This window comes from Leptopilina boulardi, unplaced genomic scaffold (assembly GCF_019393585.1).
Source record: "Leptopilina boulardi isolate dan_hultmark-lab unplaced genomic scaffold, ZJU_Lbou_2.1 LbouV2_368, whole genome shotgun sequence".
Lineage (NCBI taxonomy): Eukaryota > Metazoa > Arthropoda > Insecta > Hymenoptera > Figitidae > Leptopilina > Leptopilina boulardi.
Window position 1 is genome coordinate 515,523 of NW_026137938.1, and position 25,026 is coordinate 540,548.

General features: G+C 30.8%; 3 long non-coding RNA genes across 3 annotated transcripts; all 3 read right to left on the bottom strand.

Moving 5' to 3' along the window:
- Positions 1-8,951: 8,951 nt before the first annotated feature.
- LOC127287288 (uncharacterized) lies at positions 8,952-10,025 on the bottom strand. Its single transcript, XR_007843856.1, has 2 exons — positions 9,745-10,025; positions 8,952-9,182 (listed from the first exon to the last, which is right to left on the bottom strand). It is a non-coding gene; the product is annotated as an uncharacterized LOC127287288 (long non-coding RNA).
- Positions 10,026-11,790: 1,765 nt separating this feature from the next.
- LOC127287291 (uncharacterized) lies at positions 11,791-13,427 on the bottom strand. The gene is made up of 2 exons (XR_007843859.1): positions 13,233-13,427; positions 11,791-12,044 (listed from the first exon to the last, which is right to left on the bottom strand). It is a non-coding gene; the product is annotated as an uncharacterized LOC127287291 (long non-coding RNA).
- Positions 13,428-14,938: 1,511 nt separating this feature from the next.
- On the bottom strand, positions 14,939-15,737 carry LOC127287287 (uncharacterized). The gene is made up of 2 exons (XR_007843855.1): positions 15,450-15,737; positions 14,939-15,142 (listed from the first exon to the last, which is right to left on the bottom strand). It is a non-coding gene; the product is annotated as an uncharacterized LOC127287287 (long non-coding RNA).
- Positions 15,738-25,026: the final 9,289 nt, after the last annotated feature.

Consider the following 25,026-nt stretch of genomic DNA (forward strand, 5'->3'; position numbering starts at 1 on the left):
CACATGTTTCGCAGGAATTCTTCAGTTCTTAAGTCCCTTTGTTTTGAGTAAAGAAGAAACAAGCATTTTGGGTAACCTTTAGAATATGATGCTGAGCTTATCATATCAATTGGATTACTAAGTTTTCTTAAATCTGTATGATCATTTACACAGATTGCGATTACAAACAACGTCGATGTTTGAGGATATTTAATGGTTTCAAATATTTTAGAATTTTTCAGTTCCTTTTCATTGGCATTTTGAAGATTCACTTGCAGAACAGGTGTGTTTTCTATCAAGACTGATAATATTTCGTCATTATTGATATCCGTCTTATTGTCAGTTATGATCATTACCTGATGTTTGTGTAACTCAGTTTTAAAATATGTTTTTAAATGTCTTAAACATTGTGGGAGGTTTGATTCTATTTTACTACTGACATAATGATAAAAGTAAGCTATGCTTAGTAGAATTATTAGGTTTAATTTCATTTTGTACTTGTGATAATCGACAAAATACAATTCTGACTGAATTCCCACTGAAAAATGAAGCAAACGTCGTTATTTTAAAATAAAAATTTTACTATAGAAACAAAAATAGATTTAGTTAATTCCCAGTGGGCACGAAGATATCTTTAGGATCACTTTAAAATATTACAAAGTGTCCTAGGACATTGCGTCAATGTTCCAAAGACATAAAAAAGACGACTTAAAGACGCCAAAAATATATTCTACGTCTGCCCCAGAACAGTCTTAACAATGTCATGAAATTGTCCTCAAAATGTCTTCATTACGTCTTTAAAAAATCTCCAGAATGTCCTAAAAATATCCTCGAAATGTCAATGAAGTCTTAAGAATGTCCTAAAATTTTCTTAAAAATGTCTTAATTGCGTCTTCAGAAAGTCCCCAGAATGTCCTACAAATCCAAAGACATAAAAAAGACGACTTAAAGACGCCAAAAATATGCCTAAGACATCCACAAAATATCTATTGGACATCTATTGGATATTCTTAGGATATTCACGGGATATTTAATATCTCAACATATATTTTTAAAAGTTAAAATTGTTAAGCTAATATAATGAATAATAATATAATAAAAACAAAATCTTAAAAATCTAAATCTTATGAGCTTCTAATTTATTTTAAATGACGATTTGAAACGCATTTTTGCAAAGTTTTTAAATAAACTCATTAATAAACTAATAACTCATTAATCTATAGAGATATCCTGTGGATATCCTCAGATATCCATGGGATATCCAAAGGATATTCAAACCGCCGATTTTTTGGATATCTTTAAGAGATTCTTTTGATATCCATAGGACATCCCTAGGATATCTGCGGGATATTATGAATATATCCCAAGATATCTTCTGTTATTAGGGTATATTCTACGTCTGCCCCAGAACAGTCTTAACAATGTGATGAAATTGTCCCCAAAATATCTTAATTACATCTTTAAAAAATCCCCAGAATGTCCTAAAAATATCCCCGAAATGTCAATGAAGTCTTAACAATGTCCTGAAATCTTCGATATATCTAAAAAATGTACTGAAAAGAACCAAATTTTATTCATAATTTTCAAAAATATCCATAAGGTTTCTTAAGGATATTTTTATAACTGCTCTAGGTCAGACATAGAACTTGTTTAGGATGTCTTTATTTCATTCTTTTTGACGTCTCACAGTGTCTTATTTTTGCAATTTCATGTTCAAAACTAAATATCTCTTGAACAAATTGACCAAATTGAATGAACCTTGGACCAAAATAAAGCTAAATAAATGTAGAATAGAGGAAAATTATAGGGAACCCTTGATTTATTTTTTTGAGCTCCTGGGAGTCGAGTGAAGTTAGCATTTTTTAGGAAAAAATGGTTAATTGAAGTATACAAACCGGTATATCATGGTAAAACTTAATAAAATAACTTTTTTTGTAAGCATTTAGGAGCACTGAATACAAAACTAAAGTTCATTTTTCAAAATTCAAAATAGCGAATTCAAAATAGCGGACTAAAACAATGCAATTTTGAAACAAAAATTTGTTTGTTCAAACTGTGGTATTTTAATGTTTTTGAGGTCGCTGAATCCAAATATGATGTTAAAATTTAAAAATTCAAAATGGCGGACGAAAATTTTTCAAAGTGCATAGATTTCAAGGAGACTTGGTACTTTAACGTTTTCGAGGTCGCTGAATTCAAATATGATGGTAAAATTTTTAAATTCAAAATGGCGGATCCAATATGGCGGACAGAAAATTTAAAAAGTGCTTAGATTTCATTGAGACTTGGTACTTTAACGTTGTCGAGGTTGCTGAATTTAAATATGATGACAAAATTTAAAAATGCAAAATGGCGGACAGAAAATTTAAAAAGTGCTTAGATTTCAATGAGACTTGGTACTTTAAAGTTTTCGAGGTTGCTGAATTCAAATATGATGACAAAATTTAAAAATGCAAAATGGCGGATCCAATATGGCGGAAATTAGGTTTTGAACATGAAATTGCAAAAATAACACACTATGCGACTATAGGATGCCTTTTTAGGGACAATTTTGGGCTGTCCCAAGGATATCTTTAGAACGACTTTTTAACAATGTCCCAAGAACGTTCCGAAAAGGATGTCCTTGAGACATCCAGTTGGTGACTGTGCCTATTGGATTGTTAATAACAAAATATTGTACTCTTAGTTATTTGCATAGAGATATAAGAATACCCTGTAGGCAAAAAACCATGTTCGTTCTGAAAACGTTTTAAGAACATTTTTAGAACGTTTCATGTCCACCAAATAATGTTCTGGAACATTATCCATGTTCTTAAAATGTACCAGAACATTATTTGGCGGACATGGAACGTTCTAAGAACGTCCTTAAAACGTTTTTAGAACGAACATGGTTTTTTGCCCACAGGGTAGAGTGCGCAAGAGGCTCGAAAAAACGACAGATTATATATCCGTTGGACAGAAAGAGACAGATGCGATTTGTAGGCCCCTTTCCCATCCTTGTTTCACTGATGTTTCAGAATTAAGGTACGGTCACACGACTTTTGGAAAAACCATTCATGTCTTTCTCTCTCCTAAGACAGAGGCATAAGATTGTCTCACTCTGCATTTTCTTACATTTCCCAAAGACGGAAAATGCAGAGTGAGACAAACTTATGCGTCTGTAATAGGAGAGAGAAAGACAAGAATGGTTTTTCCAAAAGTCGTGTGACCGTACCCTTAGTAAGACAAGAAGGAAGGCAGGGCCCACTATTTGCATCTGTCTTCTTCTTTTGGTTTATCGCAGCGTAACATGGAAATTGTACAGGCTTGCGCACTCTATTCTTATATCTCTATGGCTAATTGTTTGATATTTATAATGCGCGTTCCACACTTAAATCTTTTGGAGATTCGACACGACGCGACGTGCCCCCCTCCAGTGACTCTGCGCGTAGGGGAAGTGAGTGTTTCTCAGTTAAATGCTTTTCGCTTTAAATCATCTTCAATAAAATAAATAAATTATTATTATTCTTATAACAACTATTAAATCATATGTTAAATTTCATAGATTAAATATGTTTCAGAAAATTTTGTGAATATTTAATTCAATTAACCCATTAAGGACCAAATGTACACGATTTGTTCTTGAAGTTTGACTCCTGTTCTTTGTGATAAAAATAAAGAAAAAAATTTTGCAATGCCCATTTTTTATAGTTTAAGAATCGCTCTTTCCAAATCCGCACTGAAAATTAATGTATGTTTATAAATAAACAAATGACAAGCAATTTTTTAATAAAAAACACGATTTTTTTAGTTTTATTTTTGATTTATGAATTTTTTTGGGCACTTTACCGAAAAGGAATATGTTTTATTGATTGAAATTTTATTTCAAAATGGCGGCCGCAAAATGGCGACTAAAGTAGATTTTTTATTGCAAATTCTTAGTAGGGTGCACAAAATTCTGAGAACGTGAAGATATTTTATAAATCTTACAATATATGGGTTTTTGGGGTCGCTGATTACAAATCCGGTGTCAGTTTTCCAAAATTCAAAATGGCGGATCCAATATGGCGGACGACATTTTAAAAATGTAATGCAATTCGCTTGAAAATGGGTACTCGGGGGTTTTCGGCCTCGCTGATTACATATCTGAGGTCAGCTTCTCAAAATTAAAAATGTCGGATTCAATATGATTGTCGAATTCTTAAGAATCAGGCCTTTTCGCTTAAAACTTTTTTTGTTTTTTTCTGTTGTCACTGGTAACGAATAGAACGTTAGACTTTAAAAGTTGAAAATGTTAGATGTGGCAATCTTTAAAAACCAATCCCTTATGCTTGAAACATTTTACTCGGGAGTAACAGACCCAATGTCAGTAAAATTTTAGAAATTTCTCACGCTCCTCAGCCATTAAAATATTAACAATATTCGTAATGTTGCCCGACTCTTACCGCGTGGAGGTAATCGTGAATTGGAGAGTCTCTTTTTTTAATATTTTTTTTTGTGATTTTAATATTTTTTATTATTTTTGTGATTTTCAATGTTTTTAATGTTTTTGTGATTTTAAATATTTTTTAATGTTTTTGTGATGTTTAATATTTTTCAATGTTTTTTAGTATTCTATGTTTTTCTTCTTGTAAAAAATTAACTTCTTATTTATTTTGAAAATTTTCAAAACACTTTTGGCAAAAAGAAGCATTGCAGGTTGGGCAGTAAAAAAACGTTTTTGTGTTACATGCATCGTTAGAGCAACATTTTCTTTTTTGTGACTTTTCGGCTTTGTGACTTTGCATTTCACCAGTTTTTGATTTTGCCAAATAATATCTGGCAATACTCATTGCAAATTCTTTAGATGCTTTCTTTTTTCCATCCTTTTCAACAGCATTTGAAAGAATTACAGCATTAGTAACAGACGATTGAATTAATCGCATTAGCACTGGCCAAGTCCATTTTTTGCTTCTAAATGAATAAAAAATAATATATGAAGGATAGAATATAGCAAACAAACATTGTAAAAATTAATTGAATTTGCTTGAAACTTCATACTTGGTGGTTTCTGAGGTCGCTGATTAAGAATCTTAAGTTACATTTTAAAAATTCAAAATGACAGGTCCAAAATGGCGATCAATTTCCTGAAATTCCAGTCATTTTGCAAAAAGGCTTAATTTTTAAGAATCAGACAAACATTTTGGATTCGCTATTTTTAATTTTGAAAATCTAAACTCAGAATCGTTATCAGCGTAGCCAGAACACCTGAAGTGAAAAATTTGAAGTAAATCTAATAAGTTTTTGTAAAATTCATCCACCATATTGAATCCGACATTCTTAATTTTGAGAAGCTGACCTCAGATATGTAATCAGCGACCCCAAAAACCCTCGAATAACAAGTTTCAAGAAAATATAGTGAAATTATAAAAAAGTTTCCGCCATATTGAATCCGCCATTTTGAATTTTGAAAACTGACACCGGATTCGTAATCAGCGACCCGAAAAACCCCCGAGTACCATAAATTAATTTTATATACATATAAACAGTAATAAATAATATATTATAGGTAGGCGTTAATATAAAAAGTAAATTATTATTCTTATAACAACTATTTAATCATATGTTAAATTTAAAAGATTTAATATGTTTCAGAAAATTTTGTGAATTTGAATTAAGTGATTATTTACTTTAACCAATTATTAACTATTATAATAAATTAACTGTATTCATACCGATTTATTTTTGTATTTAAAACAAATAACATTTTCTTCTATCAAGTAACATTAACTTAATAGAATAATTTCATTTTAAAATTTAAATGTAAAAATAAAAATAATTTTTGTCGAAATGTAATATTTTTTCTGAAATTTAAAACTATTTATTTTTAAATACAGTAAAATGAAAATTTCGTAAAATCAGAAATAAATAACGCTATTTTTATTAAAGGCCACCTATACATATATTTTTAAAACGCCTACCTAATATATTATTTATTACTGTTTATATGTATATAAAATTAATTTATGAAAAATACATGTTTAAAAAAGAAAATTCATTATTAACAATAAATTAAAACAAATGTTCTTTTAACCAATAATAATTAATTCCATTAAAAAAATTTATCAATTAATACTTGATTAAATGTCAAATTTAATTGAATTAAATATTCACAAAATTTTCTGAAACATATTTAATCTATGAAATTTAACATATGATTTAATAGTTATTATAAGAATAATAATAATAATTTATTTATTATATTAAAGATGATTTAAAGCGAGAAGCATTTAACTGAGAAACACTCACTTCCCCTACGCGCAGAGTCAATGGAGGGGGCACGTCGCGTCGTGTCGGATCTCCAAAAGATTTAAGTCTGGAACGCGTATAAAGCGCGTTCCACACTTAAACTTTTCGGGCGTCCGACACGACACACGTGCCCCCTCTTCAATACTAACTTCTCCTACGTCAGGAGGGGAATGCATTTGGTAGATGGAGAAGAGGGGGCACGTGTGTCGTGTCGGACGCCCGAAAAGTTTAAGTGTGGAACGCGCTTAATTGTTAAATACGTACGGAAATATCTGTTGTCTCTTTTACTCCAATGGTACACGACAGAAATATACTCGGGATTGGTGAGGTATACAAGCGCCTTTATTTATCGCCACAGCAGCAAATGATTATTAGGTTTAACTAAAATTATTGCAAAGAAATTATACCCAGATTTTTTTATGTGAGACTTTTAAATTATTTCAGCAAATATTGATTGTTACAATATTTGTGTTGTAATATCTATTTGTATTAGTAAATTTCATTTTCTGGCTTGTGGAAAATAATTACTACTGTTCAAGAACATATTTTAGTGCATTCAAAAAAAAGTCAAACCGGTACCAACATTTGAGTTGATTTTATACCTCCAAAGAATGCTGTAACCTGATTAATGCAATTTAATTAATTTAATTTAATTAATTTTATCATTATTCTTTTATTTATAATTTATTTCATTTTCATCAGGGTGGAATCTGTCCGGTGCCACACCATCGCTTAACTTTATATGCTCACTTTGTATTCTTATATATCATAAGCAGGCATAGGTCAGGTGACGTGGTGTCGACTTTACACCCTTAGGGTCCGAAGTTTAGTTCCTCGTGTCTTCAGATTTTCCACTAATTTTTTTATAATTCTCTGTTACAGCATTCTCTTTACTGTTTCTAATTATCATTAATTGATTTAAAATTAATAATAATAACATTTTTTAGTATGGATATTCGTGTTATTGTCAGTTATGATTCATTCATTCCGTTTGTCTACACTTGTATAGTTAGTCGTTTTTGCGTTTCTTTATTGTTTTTCTAAAATTTTGACTATTCTCTATTTCGTAATGTTTTATGCTTAACGCGACGGATATTTTTATTTATTGTCATTAATTAAGTGATATAGTAAGTAATAGTTTTAAGTAATAGTTGAAGATGTACTAAACTTGAAAATATTTTAGAAGAACGAAAGTTGGAAGTAAGAAGTGAAAAAGAAGTAGAAATTTTTTCTTTACATTTTTATCATTGTTGTATTTGTATAAATTTATTCTATTTATTTTTTAGCAACGTAAACGAGGTTACGAAAATAAAAATGATCATTTCCTACACAATAATGCTTCAATTATGTCATTTTTATTGACAATTTTCTTTTAACCGAGTATTAGAAATTTTATTTTTTAGAAAAGAAAATGACAAAATAAAGTGTGTCACTCAATGTTTGTCGATTTTGTTAAACCGTATGTTTGTCATAGTGTACATTGTTTTTGTTTTCACATACGTAATTTTTTAAACACATTGTTGATTGTTTTTTAGTCATTGTCTATTGATTTTGTGTAATCGTATGCCAAAGTGCAAATTTTCTTTTTTTTCAAATGTTTAAATTTTCATTATAGTTTAAAATTTTCAAATTAAAAAAATGAGAAAATATTTTTTTTTTGCTCTTATACTTTGGCAATTCTTTGGCAAGAATTTGCAATGTTATATGTTGTTAAAATAAAGTAGGATGGGAAACACTCATAAGCAATGGTTTGCTATCTTTTTCCAATATTTGAATGCTTGGCGAAAATCTTTCCCCATCTTTTGCTAGTTTTTTCCCAATGTACGATTTTCACGCAGATTTGTTTTGAATAAAGAAGAAACAAGCATTTTGGATAACCTTTAGAATATGATGCTGAGCTAATCATATCAATTGGATTACTAAGTTTTCTTAAATCTGTAGGATCTTTTACGTAGATCGCGATTACGAACACAGTCGATGTAAGAGGATATTTAATGCTTTGAAATTTTTTAGAATTTTTCAGTTCCTTTTCATTGGCATTTTGAAGATTCACTTGCAGAACAGGTGTGATTTCTATCAAGACTGATATCTTTACCTTTTTTCGTAGTTTGGATTTGTGTAAATTTATTCTATTTTTTTTGCAAAGTAAATGAGGTTACGAAAATTATATTGAATTATGTCATTTCTATTGACTATATTTTTGTAACAGAAAGTTAGAAATTTTATTTTTTAGAATAGAAAATTACAAAAAAAGTGTTTCAGTCAAGGTCTATCGATTTTTCTAAACTGCATGCATAAGTAACAGAATAAATTGTTTTTCTTTTACATATTTTAATTTATAAACACATTATTGATTGTTACTTAGTCAAGGTCTATCGATTTTGAGTAATCCTATGTCAAAGTGCAAATTTTCTTTTTTTCCATTATTTTAATTTCCATTACAGTCCAAAAAGTGCCTAAGCCTCAGTAAAAAAAGGTTGTAATTTCTTCTTGTTATTTAAATGTCGTTATTGATGATTTTCCCCCCTAATTTTATTTAATTTATATTTCTTATTACATTGATTGTTATTATAAAAATATCTTGTACCTTAAATTGATCTCAAATTAATTTGTATTGTGTCATCATCTTTATTAAAATTAAAATCTCGCATAACATAATTTAGAAGATGACCAATGCTTTGATAAATTAAATAGAACAACATACATTATTGTTTCAAGAAATGTTTATTTTTTTTCCAAGAATTCATAATATATTAGAATATTTAACAAAATATTTGAGGAAAAATGACTTCTTAAGATCCTGTTAGGCAAAGAAAGAAAAACATAAGTATATTTCGTTCATGAGACTTCATAAATTTTCGCAGATTTTAGTTGGAACTATTATTATAGGATTGCCATCCAGGAATATTTTTAACTTCACTTACACACACTTCTTTCTGTAAATGGAAAAAGCAAGAGATTATTAATAAACTAGAATAAATTAATGAAGAAAAAATTATATTGTAATTGAATTGCGTATATTACACTTTTCAATTAGAAATGTCCAACTTGGAAAGATTCCCCGGAAAGTGCCACCGGGAGGTTCTATCAGAATTCCGTCGGAATTCCAAAGAATTTCCGGTAGGATTCCGACGGAATTTCGATTAATTTTTTTCAAAATTTGTAGAGTCCTAATTCCGTCGGAACTCCGACGGAATCCCATAGGAAATTCATTGGAACTCCGATGGAATTCAGACGGAATTACGTTGGAAGTTCCGGCGGAATTCTGATAGAACCTCCAGGGGGCACTTTCTGGGGAATCTTTCCAAGTGGGGCACCAAAAAAGCTATTCCTCGTTTTAATAGGTAAAAGAAGGTATAGATTTAAATATTTTTAATTCTCGAAGCTGTTTTTTATAAACTCAAAAAAGTGCATTTTGTAAGTTTTGAATCTTACTAATCTTGATAATTAATTTTTTAAAATAATTCAGACTGAATACAAAGTAGAAAAATTTCTTACTCATATCGCAACTGTTGCTGCAGCATTGTCTATGTTTTTTGCAGCTTTGCCCTTCCTTTCGGCAAGTTTCAGCAATGACTCCTGTCATCATCAAAGTACTCAAAAGAGCAAAAAGTACCAACAATAATGTAAGTTTCATTTTTCAACTGATAACAATAAACATCACTTCCATGGTTTATATAGCGTAAAACTGAGTAACAATTAAAATGTTTACTAGAATAAGGAAAAGCCGTTTTCCTCATTTACAAAACAAATTATTTAATAAATATTAATTTAAAAAAAATAAAAGTGCAATGTGTCTCGATGCAATCTTTATAATAACGAACTCTAATATTTGACAACGAATAAATATTAGCACTGTTAACCATTATCATATTCTACATATAAGCAGCTTTAATTATAGTCATAATATTTTAGCAAATATTGTTTCCAAAATGGAAAACATATTTTTTTTTACTTTGGAAATTGAAAAATTGATTTAGAATTATTATTTTTTATACCTTCTACTAAACTTTATGGATTTTCATTTATCACCAGGGCATTTTATTCGGTTTTTCATGTTCAAGGGCTAAAAAGTTTTTTTCGAAAAGCAATTAACTCTTTTTTCAAATTTAACCCTTATTTTTCATTTTTAACTCCTTTCCCTCCCTTAAAAAATTTTTGTGTTATTTTATTTAAAAGCTTAAGACTTTTACAACGAAACAGTATAAATGTAAAAATAGGACAACATTAGTTTTGCGAGAAAATTTGCTTTTGATAGCTAAATTGTCCCCTCACAGCACCAGATATCCTAGGATATTCCAAAAACATCCCTTGGATATCCTAGGGATACCCCAGGGATATCCTAACGATACTTTAAAGATATCCAAAGTAGCGGCGGTTAAGATATCCTAGGGATATCCCAGGGATATCCTAATCATTTCCCCGGATATTATTAGGATATCCTGTGGATATCCCTGGAATAATTAGGGATGTCCTTAGGACGTCCTAAGGATATCCACAGTATGTCTATATTATCTTAAGGGTTAGAATATCCTTGAGTCTTTCTAAAAATGTCCCTAAGGTATCTATTAAACGACACTAACATACAAATTAATTAAATAAAAATGGAAAACATTTTTTTTGGATGTAATTATAATGTATTTCCAAGATATCTAAAATGTACTTTCGGTGCGTGTGTTAGAACAAAAATTTTTCATTTGGTCAGTCCCATAAAAAACGAATTTAAAGTGTCGAAAATCGCATTTTTGGCTTAAATATATGCTCTAATTATCAACTTTAACGCCCAGATTTGAAGGATGATTGACAACCACGGGAAACCTATTTGTATCCAAAAATCGCTATCTTAAATAGTCAAAATTTGAATCATAATGATATCCTAGGGAGATCTTAGCGATATTTCTAGAATATTTTAACGATATACCAAGTTTATCCCAAAAATTTCCCCACGATATCACTAGGATATCCCTGGAATATCCCAAGGATATCCCTAGAATATCCTCAGGATATCCTTTTGTTGTGAGGGTCTATTACTTTAATTTCGTGAAATAAAAATAACTGAATGTATTGAAATGAAAAAAAAATTTAATGAATTTCCAAAAAATAATAATTCTTTCTATTTATACAAGGAAGAATAATATTGAAATTGTGCAAGAAGTATGTGATGCTATAAAATGAAATTAAAAAACAAAACATTTGTGGATTATCGACGATACATTGATGAAAAATTTTTGAATTCTTATTCTATGTTCAAATTTTGGCAATACAGTCAGTTCGCCCGTTTTCGACCTTCAAAAACGTTATCGTTTAAAGCGGACTCTCAAGTTGGCTATTTTATAATAAAAAAAAAATTTTTTAATATATTTTTTTGTACCTTTCGGGATACATGAGGGAATTTGCAATACAGAAGTTATATGAACTTATTAAATCGCGGTATGTTAAAATACTTTAAAATCAAAATGAAAAGTATCTTAAAGCAAATATTAAAATTTATGTATAATATAAAAGATAATTAATATTTTGTAAAATTAAATAATACAAGAAGCATTAATGCAAGAATAAAGTCTTTATTTTCATTACAATGCATAAGATTACAACATTTAATAAAAAAATTCAATACAGAGTTTATTTTTTAGCATCTTTGTAGGCAATAATAATAAAATATAAGCTGTTGAAGATATGAACATTAATAAGTGATGTAGAGTTAAATTATTTGAAACTTGCAACGATCCATATACCATTAAAATCTTATTGTTAGAATACTTTCATCTGTAGGAGCCATTATTTGCACACGCCTCTTTCTGTAAATAAAAAATAATTAATTTATTTTATTTCTAGATTAATATCAATTTAAGAACGAACTTTTATTCTCGAAATTAAGGAACACATGCAAACATGCACCACATGTAATCTAACCGAAATGCAATTTAGTAACTTTTAATGTTAACAATAAAGACACTAAATTTTAACTAGAGCAGGGTGCGGTAGTTGACGAGAATTATCACAAACGGTCGCTTTATGACTCCAGCAGTACTTGACAATATCGGGACATTTCGTGTGACACGAGTATTTTCGATGAAAAGTAAACAAAACAATTTTCCTAAATATATACCGGCGAAGTTCAAAAAGTGAAGGAATAAGTTCGATTAAAATCAAAAAGTGACAAAATTGATCATAATCATCGTTAAGCAGCAATTTTATAATTAGAAAATTTTTGTATATTTGCACCTTAATGCATATGCATTAGAAAATTTTGTAGGTCAGAAAATATTTTTTCTTTTATTTCTTTTTAATTCAATGAATGTAATTTAATTGTGCTGTCAAAATATCAAATTATAAAACTTGATAGAATTATTAATTATTAGCCTTTAATCATGTCATCAGTCTAAATAAAAAAATATTCATTTTATATTTGTATGTTACTTCTAAATGTACTTTTTTCTAAAAACTAATTTTTACAAATATAGAAAATATATTACTTATGTACTATTTTTATATAGTATAATTTTATCTTTTTTTTATATGTAAAGTTAAGTCAGTTAAAAAACAATTCTGTTAATTGAAAATTTGGTTATTTGACATGTCGCTTTAATTATAATTCCGTCAAATGACAATTCCGTTGACTGAAAGTTCGGTTAAGTAACTTGTCCGTTAGACGACAATTATTTTACATGCCAAATCAGTCAAATTACAATTTGATAAATTGGGCTTTCAGATAATTGCATTTCGGTTAAGTGACATGTGATTTAACATTCATGCATTCCAAAATTAAAAATAAAAAAAATTAATAAATTAAAAAAAGAGGAAATAGGTTTTTCAGGTTTTGAATTTTTGTACAATAACAACTACGAATGGCAGTAATGAATAACAAAAATATAGATGTCTATTATTAAAAAAAAATTGTAAAATAAATGAAGGGCTAATTGAATTAATTAAAATCGATTTAGAAATGATATAGTATTGTTATACAGTAAATAAAATGTTCTTACTTTGATTGCAATTATTGCTACAGCATTGTCTGTTTCGGCTGCAACTCTGTCCTTCTTTTCGGCAAGAATCGGCAACGACTCCTGTCATCATGAAAGTGCCCAAAAGAGCTAAAACTGCTAACAATGTAAGTTTCATTTTTCAACTGATACCAATTGTCTTTGAGACTTTGGTTTATATACAGTGAAATTGAGACGAAAATACATTAAAAATTGAGGGGGAGGAAAATTCTTTATGCTTCGCATCTGCAATAATAGACGTCAAAAAAGCTGTGTTTATTTTATAATAAAATTAATTCATCTGTTGCGAGAAAAACATTAGGACAGTTGAGCAGAGATGTACTTTAGATATGAGATGAAATCATATAGACATCATACAAGAGCCATTTGATCTTAGACACCGACCCTTGACAATAATATCCCTACTGAAAAACGCCACATGGGATTCCACATGAAAACCTATTTTGGATTCCATAAAAATTCCCAAATACATGCACACCGAAATTTCGGACAGAATTTGGTGAAAAAAATCATGTGAAATCTATTGCGGGTTTCATGTACAATCCCATGTAAAATTTCATCATGTTATCCCATATAGTATCCAATTAGATATCCCACATGAAATTTTTCATTTTATTCAAAAAAAAAATTTTATTATTAAAAATTCTCAAAATTTTCAACATTCTCTATAGAATACTATATGGAATCCCAAATTTCATCCTAATTTTCGGTGCCATTACTTTAAGAATTTCATTAATTTTTCGAAAATAAAAAGGAAATAATTTTAGATTTATTATTTTTGAAGATTTTAGTCGTTTTTTAGTCATCGAAAAAGGAAAGGTATCACAATTCCCTACAGTTGTGTATTTACAGTTTATAAAAATTTTTATTGAATACAATTTCTAAATTATGTTATGTGTTCTGCACTATGTAATTCTTTTTGGAAATTGAAAAAAGTAATTAAAATTACTAGGGACGTCATCCCTAGTGTAGGTCTATTTACACCTATAGGTGGTATGTGTGAGTGATATTTGTCAGGTATTCTCGACTTTTGAGATATTTAGGGAGTTCGTTAGTTTCATAATTGTAACATAAAATTTTCTTAAACAAAGGTATAGGTAGGAAACTTTTTTTTATGTCAACATTTCTAGTTATAAGATTTTTGTATGATCTATCTATGACTCTATTTTCTTGTTCTATTGTAAGAAATGTTCATTTACATTTGTTTCGAAAAATACCTTTTTTTCTATAAAACTATATAAATGGGCTAAAATTTATATTTAACAATTTTTTTTCAGGAATACCATTGTAGTAAGAAAATATTTTTTTTATTCTTACATTTTCAATTATTATTATAAAAATGTGTCATTCACTGTTTTCATACAAGGTATTTTTAAGATATTATTTTAAACTCTTATCAAAGTGTTGTATAATTTTAAACTTATCAATGCAAATCTTTTATAAACATACGATGAAATTGTACATTTTTAAAAATGCATCTAATACCATTTAATTGATCGAGCAAAATACTAAAAAAAACTTTTATGCTGACTATTTTGTTTATTTATATTATTGTACAATTGTTATAAGCAATTACAATCAATTTATACCTACTACAGTTAAATGCGACAGTAAAACAGATAATAAAGGATTAACTGTTTAGGATCCACCACGAGGTTAATGAAAATGAAATAATACATACTAGATAATTGATTCTGGAAATATTTATTTTTAGGAGAACATAGTTTATTATTATATTAAATAAAAAATTCTCAAAAGAAATTTTATTTTTAATATGTTGTGAGGTACTAAAAATCAAATTTACGCAGATTTTGATGATACTCATTCATAGCTTATATGTAGAGTTTATTAATTTTCATCTCCTGATGCTATTTACTTGCACACGCTTCTTTCTATTAATGTAAAAAAGAAGACATTATTAATAAATTATAATACCTATATTAATAAATGGAGAATTAGGTTGTAATTGATTTGCATACGCTACACATTTCTTAATTTGAAATACTCTAAAAAAACCGTCTTTTCTGGTAAGTAAAAATTAAAATAGATGTAGTTTTAAATATTTTTAAGTCTCGCAGCTGTTTTTTTCAAATTCATGAATATGTAAAATACATTTTTAAAAATTTTGAATCTTGTAAATCTTGATAATTAATTTTTTAAAATAATTCAGACTGAATACAAAGTAGAAAAATTTCTTACTCATATCGCAACTGTTGCTGCAGCATTGTCTATGTTTTTTGCAGCTTTGCCCTTCCTTTCGGCAAGTTTCAGCAATGACTCCTGTCATCATCAAAGTACTCAAAAGAGCAAAAAGTACCAACAATAATGTAAGTTTCATTTTTCAACTGATAACAATAAACATCACTTCCATGGTTTATATAGCGTAAAACTGAGTAACAATTAAAATGTTTACTAGAATAAGGAAAAGCCGTTTTCCTCATTTACAAAACAAATTATTTAATAAATATTAATTTAAAAAAAATAAAAGTGCAATGTGTCTCGATGCAATCTTTATAATAACGAACTCTAATATTTGACAACGAATAAATATTAACACTGTTAACCATTATCATATTCTACATATAAGCAGCTTTAATTATAGTCATAATATTTTAGCAAATATTGTTTCCAAAATGGAAAACATATTTTTTTTTACTTTGGAAATTGAAAAATTGATTTAGAATTATTATGTTTTTAACTTCTACTAAACTTTATGGATTTTCATTTATCATCAGGGCTTTTTATTCGGTTTTTCATGTTCAAGGGCTAAAAAGTTTTTTTCGAAAAGCAATTAACTCTTTTTTCAAATTTAACCCTTATTTTTCATTTTTAACTCCTTTCCCTCCCTTAACAAATTTTTGTGTTATTGTATTTAAAAGCTTAGACTTTTACAACGAAACAGTATAAATGTAAAAATAGGACAACATTAGTTTTGCGAGAAAATTTGCTTTTGATAGCTTAATTATCAATTACTTTAATTTCGTGAAATAAAAATGAGTGAATGTATTGAAATGAAAAAAAAAAAAAAAATTTAATGAATTTCCAAAAAATAATAATTCTTTTTATTTATTCAAGGAAGAATAATATTGAAATTGTGCAAGAAGTATGTGATGCTATAAAATGAAATTAAAAAACAAAACATTTGTGGATTATCGACGATACATTGATGAAAAATTTTTGGATTCTTATTCTAGGTTCAAATTTGGCAATACAGTCAGTTCGCCCGTTTTCGACCTTCATAAACGTTATCGTTTAAAGCGGACTAGTCGATAGACAATTGAAGGCGCTTGCACACCTCCGGCTGCCTGCACAGGCAGCCTCCCACCACGCAGAAAACGTACAAGAGTAAGAGAGACAGAAAATTCAAATTTAAATCTACTGACTCTCTGATTGGCTCACACTGGCTGCCTACACAGGCAGCCAGAGGTGTGAGTGTGCCCTTACGGAATAAAAGACAATCGGGCTTTAAAGCCCAAAGAACAGATTCTATAGCGGGAAATTCAAATTTAAAGAAAACAATAACATGTTTCAGAGCAAGAAGGACATATACCCGATCTAAGGGAGATCCCTTGCTCAAGGAAGCATACAAGGAGGCCAAAAAGAACCTCAGCAAAGAGATCCGCGCGTCGCGACGCCGTAGCTGGAAGGACCTAATCGAGGACGTCGAGAAGGACCCATGGGGTCTGGCTTTTAAAATCGTTACTAAGAAATTAGTAACGAGGCAAAAGACCCCCGGCCTGGACAATCCCGATTGGGTCAGAAAGGTAATAAAAGCCCTGTTTCCTCCTGCAGAGCCATGGCTTAGGAAGGACTGGAGTTCTTGCATAGTCACAGAGGAAGAACTCTTTACTCTTGAAGAATTGGAAGCAGCAGGTAGAAGATTGAAGACAGGCAAGGCGCCTGGAATCGATGGGATAAGCAACAAGATCCTAAAAGAGGTGATTGTTGCTTCCCCCCAGATTTTGCTGGACATCTTCAATCGCTGCCTAGAGAGAGGAGAGTTCTTTCCAGACTGGAAGAGGCAAAGGCTGGTCCTCCTAAGAAAGAGAGACAAACCTCTAGATAAGGTCTCATCCTACAGGCCTATATGCCTGTTGGATACGATGGGCAAACTTCTAGAGGACATGGTTCTGCAGAGAATGCAATCTCACTTGACCGGAGAGAATAGTCTATCCGATAACCAATTTGGATTCCGCAAAGGTCGGTCCACAGTTGATGCCATAAAGGCAGTTGTGGACCTCGCCAGAGAAGGGAAAAACAAATTGGGTCCAGATAAAAAGAAGAGCTTCTGCGCGTTGGTAGCAATCGACATACGGAACGCGTTCAATTCCGCGAGATGGGAAGATCGCATCGAGTCGATGATACAGAAGGGTATACCGCCCTACCTGTTGCGGATAATGGATAATTATCTAAGCGACAGGTGGGTTATTTACGAGGGAGACACCTGCATCCTCAAGGAAGAGATGCAGCGTGGGGCCCCTCAAGGCTCGAGGGTAGGACCATTTGTATGGAATGTATCTTACGATGACTTCCTGAGAATGGACCTGCCCGAAGGTGCGGTGATCGTCGGCTTTGCAGACGACGCGTTGATCGTGTGCACTGCCGACTCGGCGGAAGCTCTGGGGACATTGGTGAACGAATGTCTGCGGCTAGCAAAATGCTGGCTGGAAACCAGAGGTCTTCAAATGGCCCTGGAAAAGACCGAAGCATTGCTGGTCACAGACAGACGTGGTTATAAATCCCCACGAATCGTGATAGACGAATTCGAGGTCAAGTGGAGGTACCTTGGTGTGGAATTGGATGGAAGGTTAAACTTCCATCACCACATGGCTACGGCGTCAAACAAGACGATCGAATGTGCGGCTAATTTAGCACGGGTGATGCCAAATGTTGGAGGCCCCCGTGAGAAGAAAAGGAGACTGGTGGCGAGTGTCGCCCACGCTAAGCTGCTTTACGCAGCGCCAGCGTGGGCCCCCTCCCTGAGAACAAACAGATGTTCAACCATCTGTAAAAAGATGCTGTCCGCGCAGAGATGCATTACTTCACGTATTGCCTCTGCTTATCGGACAGTATCTACGAGCGCTGTGCAGGTCCTTGCAAGTGTCCCGCCAGCAGATCTTTTGGCGCTTGAGAGGGAGGAAATTATCCTCCTTCTCAAAGAGGCGAATTCATCTGAAGAGGAAGATCGACCCAGCAAGGACCGCGTCCGCTTCGAAGCGAGGCACAGGCTCGTCGAAAAATGGCAACAAAGATGGGACGGGGAGGTAAAAGGTCGATGGACTTATCGCCTTATACCGACACTCGCCACTTGGTTAAGTAGGAGCCATGGAGAAGTCTCCTACTATTTGACACAAGCGCTGACAGGTCACGGATGTTTCAATTCGTACCTGCAGCGTTTTAAGAAGAAAGAGAGTGAGGCGTGCGCTTACTGCCAGTTCCCTGTGGACAACGCAGAGCACACCCTCTTTGCCTGCAGTCAATGGGACTTGGAGAGGCAGGCCATGTTCACCGGTGTAAACACTACAGTTACACCGGAGAGCATGGTAGCGCTGATGATCCAGTCCCAGGAAAACTGGCGGCTCATCGAGACCTTTATCATCTCTGTTATGATGAGAAAGGATCTCGATGGCCGCAGATAGGCGAAATTGACAGTGTACAGTTTTTATTTATTTATTTGTTCATTTTATTATTTATTTTGTCCTTTTATTGTCTTTTTACAATTTTCTGTTTATTTATTTATTTTGTCTTTTATTGTCTTTTTACAATTTTCTGTTTATTTATTTATTTATTTTAGTCTTTTTACACTTTTATGTTATATTTTGTTTGTTCATCTGTCTTTTTACAATTTTATTTTTGACATTGTTTAATTTACTTTTTATTTTATTTCTTGACTTTTTATTGTTTTCTTTTCTGGTGTGCTGTTGATTCCGCTTGACATAGATTTTAGTTTTTCATTTTAAAATTGATAACGCAGGATGTCCGCAGGAATGGACGAAGTCGCTTTGCGACAGAGTTGGAGCGCCACCCTCGAAGGCAAAAGTCTTCACGACAGTACCGAGGGTGGATCAAAGGGCTCCCAAGAAAGGTTGACGGGTTTTAGTGGGTCGGGGCTGGTAGTAGTTCGCCAGCTTATTTTGTTTATTGTTCTCCTTTTTTTTACCAACCCCACATAACCTTGGCATGCGGAAGCCAAGGTATCTGTATACAGATTTTCCCAATAGTCCCTAAGCAAAAAAAAAAAAAAAAAGAAAACAATAAATAATTAAATTGATTATTAATTGATTATTTATTAATTAATTGATAATTAATTAATAATTAATTAATTTTCCAGTAAATACTATATTATTATTAAAAATAATATATTTAAATTAATTCTAGCTCAAAATAAAATTGTTGCGATGAGAAAATAATTTTTGTGGTAATTTTTTTCTTTAAAAAAAGTTTATTAACTAATAATTAAATTAATTAGTTAATTAATTTTTTTTACAGTGAAAATTAGCCAAAAAAATTATTTGTAGCCCAAAAAAAATTGTAGCCCGGAGGAAATGTTTTTTTTCAATTTTTCAAAGTAAAAAAAAAATTAATTAGGGGAATAGTGTCAGGGTTGGACACAGTTTTGGTTTTTTGTTTATAAATATTTTGTTTAGATAAATTCAGTCAATTGTGGTATATGGGTGGAAAGATCTACAAAAGAGGAACACTTTTGCTGTGGACCGTAAATTGATTGGTCCAAAATTAAAAAAGTTATAAACATTTAAAAAAAAATCTAGTCAGGGTTGGACTTTTCAGTCTGGATTGGACACTTTTTGAAAATCGAAACGCATTATTGGTAAAAACGTAAAATAACATTTGTAATGTTTTTTATTCTTATTTTTTCATTTTTGTCTTTACTTATTGTTTACAAATTCTAAAGGTTTATGGGTTTAAAATAGGAATGAACTCAAATTACAAAAAATAACGCTTTATTGTTCCAAATAACTCAATGAAATGATGAACAAAATTTATACAATTTAAGTATTATTTTTCTAATATCTTTGGCACAATTTTGCACTGAAATATCAATAAAATAAAATTTATTTATAAATTGTGTCAAATTGGTAATTTATATGGGTGTCCAACCCTAACTAGAAGCATCATTTTCGAATTGTGCTAACCATAACCAGACATGTGTCGCGATTCAATTTTTCACTTTTTTTCTTCTTAAATTATGTACCCCACAATACATTCAATAAGCTTACCTTGCCGAATTCTTGCTTTTTTTACACATTTTTTAGGTTTATTCACAAGTCAAACAAAACTTTTTTTGTCTCTTCGATTGCACCGAAGTCACAGGAGACGCTACTTTTGATTCTCCGAAAATGTAATGCCACAAAAAGTTAGGTTACACTACTAGAAGATTCGTCACGTACGCACACAGGTGGCGCAAGTGTTCTTATTTAAAAAAAGCCAAGTGTCCAACCCTGACAAGTGTCCAACCCTGACACTATTCCCCCACTTAATTATTTAATAATTTAGGTAATTAATTTTTTGTTACAGTGAATATTAGTCAAAAAAATTATTTCTAGCACAAAAAAATTGTTGCGATAAGGAAATAATTTTTTTTACAATTTTTCTCTGTAAAAAAATATTTAATTAACTAATTATTGATTTATTGAGTTATTAATTTTTTTTACAGAGAAAAATTGTCAAAAAATTATTTCCTTATCGAAACTATTTCGAAAATAATTTTTTTCAACGACTTTTATTCTTTTTTAATAATAATTTAGTGTTAAATAAACGTGAAAATTAATTAAAAAATTAATTGTATTTTGTAGTTTTTTCAGACTTTGTAGTTGATTTAATTAATTTTGAAGTAAAATGTCGAAAAGAAAGAAATTATTTTTATTAATTTTATTAAAAAGAGTAAATAATTAGTTACACAGAGTTAAAATAAGTACAAAAGTAGTTACCCACACAGCACATTATATTTCCTAAACATTTCATGAATATTTCATTGAAAGATTTGAAATATTTCAATGTAAGGTTCATGAAATGTTGAGGAAAACAGGAAAATGTCCGCCTATAAGAAATATTGCCGTGCAATTTTGCTGAAATATTACACTTTATTACTCCTGCAATATTACATATGAATGTCTCTGCAATATTCAGGAAACGTTTCAAAGAAAGTTAGAAACTTTTTTAAAATATGAAATCAATCGTTATTTTCTAACATGTTCAACACCTTAGGATACTGGAAAATTAAAAACTACTGCGCAGCTGTACAGGCCATAGAAACTGAGATCGACCAGTGCGCATCATTTAAGTTGGAAATTTTCTACAATATTTTAATGAAATATTTCAGCAAAATTACACGGCAATATTTCTTATAGGCGGACATTTCCCTAATTTCAGTAATATTTCAAGGACTTCGCATTGGAATATTTCAAAATTTCAATGAAATATTTCAGAAATATTTAGGAAATATAATGTGCTGTGTGGGTATTTTAAAAGGGGAGCTTCATATAATCGACTTGTTTTGAAAAATTTATTAGAAACAACTCATAGTCTTTATTAAAATGCGTTAAATTAAATTATACAAATAGGTAAGGTTTAAAGGTATTAGAATAAATTTTTTATCGAGCAAAAAAAAGAGAATGGCGGCACTGCAGCTGTTCAAACTTAGTTCCTTAATATTGCGCCGTGGATTGGCCAGGTCTTTGTAATTAACGAAAATCGACAAACCAAATTATTTACTAAAATAAGATATTCCGCTTCGAGCAAATTTCAATTGAGTAAAAGAAAAAATTAATTGAAATTTTAAAAACATTAAAAAAAATAACTTTAAATTAAATTCATTTTTAAAGCAACAAATTTATTATATGAGGTTTTGCCCTCATGTTTTTATTCATAAAAATTTTTTTGTACAATTTATATAAGTGAAATTTTTGGTTTTTAAAAATTAAATTTCATTTTCTTAAAGCACTTTGACTTTAAGGATAACATTCTCATCACGGCACTCGCGTTTCACGCTCGAAAATAAAAAACATACAATAGGAAAAGGAGGCATGCATTAACCCATTAACGAAATTTTTACAGGATTATTTGAGGCTCTATCAAATAGTGTACAAAAAAACCGAAAATTTTTAAATAAACAATTTACAAGCATTAAAGAAAAGTTTTTGTTTAGAATTTTTGTTCAGTTTTTATAATTTTTTCAAATTTTATCCCTTCAGAATACCTTTAAATGCTAAAAATATCGCGTCAAAAATGTTTCAATACGCCATTTTGAATTTTTAAAAACTGACTTCAGAATCGTAATGAGCGACCTAAAAAACCAAGGAGTAGAAAGATTTATTTAAATTTGTTAAAAAGATTGTTGAAAAATGAAACTTCTCTTAAAAAAATAGCAATGTTTATACTTAGTTAATTTATAATTCTTTATAATTTTGCCTGCTACACTTATTATTTTTGTTTCACTTCACAATGCTTTCGTTATAGTGGAAAAAATGTTTTATGAATGCCGCTTCAAAAACTTTACGGGGAGGCATCACCTCTAATTTTGACCCACTTTAATTTACATTATTAAACGAGGTTCTATTTTTTTTCTTGCATCATTTGGGTCTTAAAAACATACAGGATGGTCCAGAAAATGAAATTTTAATTTATGACCATTTTAGAAATTAAAGTCTTAAAAAAATTAATATTTTAAATATCTATCTTTTTTTACAATTTTTACTACTTTTCATCGCCCATTTTTTTTCCACGCTTTTTTTAATGATTCTTAAGAGTCTCTCGCATGGATTTTCAAAAATTTTAATTTTTTCAAAAAAAGAGCGAAAAATATAAGTTAAAACATCATTGCACTCTCCTATTAAATACACAGCCCCACAAAAAAAAAAGTGTCGTGCGCGGCAGACCAGACTAGTAATTTCCTATCTATTTTGACGCTCTGAACACGAATCCGAAGTCCGTTTTGCTCCATCACGTCAGGATTTTTTCTAACCTCCAAAAACCTGTCGGATTTTGAGAGGTAGGCTATTTTTTTTAAAAATTGATGGATTTACTTCAAACTTGGTATCTAGGGATTTTTTGGGTCGCTGATTACGAATCTAAAGTTAGATTTTCAAAATTCAAAATGGCGGCTCCAATATGGCGGACGAATTTTGTAAAAATTGATGGATTTACTTCAAACATGGTATCTAGGGGTTTTTTGGGTCGCTGATTACGAATCTAAAGTTAGATTTTCAAAACTAGAAATGAAAATTCTTATATACATAAGTAAGGTATTCACATCTTTTTATGGTAGCGCACTCTTTTGTCCTCAAAGGATCTGTGTAATGGTTTTCTTTTCAAATTGGTGCCTCCAGGGTACAATATCCTTTTTCAGCATCCAACAGTAGTCGGCCATCATATTTACATCCCATCTTCATTGATAACGACGCTCAAATTCTTTAAGATCTTGATGGAATCGTTCTCCTTGTTCTTCACTGTAATCTCCCAAATTTTCAGGGAATTGATCCCGATGCGAGTCTAAGTAATGCAACTTTATGCTCATTAAGCATCCTAACTTACCAAAGTTTTTAATCATATCACTAACTATTTGCTCCCAATTTTCACTCTTGTGATTACCCAGAAAATTTCCGACAACTGCTTTGAAACTAAGCCATGGGGCTTTCTCCTTTTTATTCATCTTGGTGATAAATTGCTCATCTTTAAACAATTTGCGAATACGTGGTCCGTCGAAAACCCCTTCATTTAGTTTCGCATCAGAGATTTCTGGAAACTTTTGTTCCATGTATTTGAAACAGTTTCCTTTTTTATCTAAGGCTTTGACAAACTGTTTAATTGCTCCTAGTTTCGTGTGTAAGGGCAGAATTATCACCATTGAAGGGTCGATTAGGAGATTTTCTATTATATTTTTTGAACCTGGTTCGAAAGAATTCCTTTTTGGCCATTATTTTTTAATGTAGTGATTTGCTCGATCTCTACTGTCCCACAAACACAGGAAACATGGTGTTTTTGTAAAACCTGATTGTTGTCCAAGTAGTATGCTTAAAATCTTGAAATCTCCACAAATTTGCCAGTTGTGTTCTCGGTATCTAATTTTATCCAAAACTAGTTTCACATATTCATAGTTTTCTTTCATTTCCGTGGAATGCGCTATTGCAATTGGGGCTATATTGGCCATATTGGAGCCGCCATTTTAAATTTTGAAAATCTAACTTTAGATTCGTAATCAGCGACCCTAAAAATCCCTAGATACCAAGTTTGAAGTAAATCCATCAATTTTTACAAAATTCGTCCGCCATATTGGAGGCGCCATTTTGAATTTTGAAAATCGAACTTAAAATTCGTCATCAGCGACCCAAAAAACCCCTAGATACCAAGTTGGAAGTAAATCCATCAATTTTTAAAAAAAATAGCTTACCTCTCAAAATCCGTCAGGTTTTTAGAGGTTAGAAAAAAATCCTGACGTGATGGAGCAAAACGGACTTCGGATTCGTGTTCAGCGTGTCAAAATACATATAAAATGACTAGTCTGGTCTGCCGCGCACAACACTTTTTTTTTGTGGGGCTGTGATATGTATCTTCATTCACAATTTTAAGTATTTTTCATCGTCAAATTTTTTTCACACTTTTTTAATGATTTGTCAGAATCTCTCGCATGGATTTTCAAAAATATTAATTTTTTCAAAAAATAAAAATTCTAAAATGGTCAAAAATTAAAATTTTCTTTATTTGACCACCTTATATGTTTTTAGGACCCAAATGATGCAAGAAAAAAAATATAACCTCA